The following is a 1,508-nucleotide window of genomic DNA, read 5'->3' on the forward strand; positions in this document are numbered from 1 at the left end:
CCGGGGGGGGGGGGGCGGCTGGAGGCTTTTTTGCCTGGGGCGGCAAAAAAGCCAGAGCCGGCCCTGGCTGGCAGACCAGGTATTAGCTCATGCCAAGGCCCCAGGTCTCACTGAACACTTACAAATGCATAGCTGGAAACCAGTCTTACTTCCCTGTGTGTTAGCATCATGAAAATAGAGATTAGATGTTTTGCTGATAAGAATGTGTCTAGTGTTTAGGCTTTATATTGATCTCACTTATAACCTCTACAGCCCACGGTGTAAAGTTGTATTGAGTGTTTGCATTGTAAACCTCTGTAATTTTGTAACTCACCAAACAGGAAAAGAAGCATTAGTTAAGATAAAGTTACAAGATGGACCGTTGAAGGCAAATGAAATATTGTGTAGCCTCAAAGGAGAGAGGCCCCATTGATTGCATTCCTAACTCTCTCCAGGAAGGAAAGGCCTGCACATGAACTTATCCCATCAGTTTGGACTCCAGAGTGAAGAACATAAAAATCTCTGACAAGGAGAAACTTTTATGCTGTCTTGACTCTGAGGGGCAAAGATTCCTAAACATAAGCAAAGAGATCCCCATGCTACCTGGCATGCTTAGCCCTGAACGACATTCTGAAGTGACAGATTATTACAACTCTGCCACCTTTTGAATCACAGACTGAAACTCATTGCTGCTTATCTGTTGCCTGCTTTAACCCGTAAATAACTCTCTCCTTTCTTTTTCATAGTTAATAAATTCTTAGTTAGTTTACTATAGGATTGGCTATGAGCTTTGTGTTTGGTGTGAGATTTAAGGGACAAATTGACCTGGGGTAGGTGACTGATCTCTTGGGACTGGGAGTAACCTGAATATTGTGTGATCTTTGGTGGACCTGAACTTTTATCACATAGTCCTGCTTGCCTGGATGGCAGGCTAAACTGCAGAGCCCAAGAGGACTGTCTGTGACTTCATGGTAAGACGGTTACAGTGATCCAAGAGTTCACATTTGTTACTGGGTTGGTGAAATCGATCTATAGCACACATCAGCTTGGGGTCTCTGCCCTGCTTTTTGACAGTCTGCCCTGAGGTTGGCACAGTTTGCCCTGAGGTTGGGTCGTGAGCTGTTCCAGACAGCATGAAGGTGGCCTTAGAAACCTGAGGCTAGATTCTGTCCTGCACGTAATGCACAAGGGAGTGTAAGGGTGGCGAGGCATCAGGCAGCTGTATCTGGCTCCCTGGGTCTGGAGTCGCAGTTGATCTGGCCCTGTCTGCCCAGAAGCTGCTCTAACTTAGTCAGGGACCATAGAACAGCTGAGAATTAGCAAAGTGGGGCTGCATTTTGCCCCACCTCCTCCCCTGCCCCCAACACCACCCCTCTTCCTTGGACATGCTGGGCTGGGGGTTTCTAAGATGTGCAGTTACAACTAGATTCTGGTCCCCTGAACCACCGGCACAGCACAAGGAGCCGGATTGCAAATGTCTCTGCCTTCCCCCCGCGCATCAGAGTCTTGAGAGACCGAATACAGCTCAG

Source organism: Terrapene carolina, unplaced genomic scaffold (genome assembly GCF_002925995.2).
Source record: "Terrapene carolina triunguis isolate 2854851 unplaced genomic scaffold, T_m_triunguis-2.0 Scaffold93, whole genome shotgun sequence".
NCBI classification, from domain to species: Eukaryota; Metazoa; Chordata; order Testudines; family Emydidae; genus Terrapene; species Terrapene triunguis.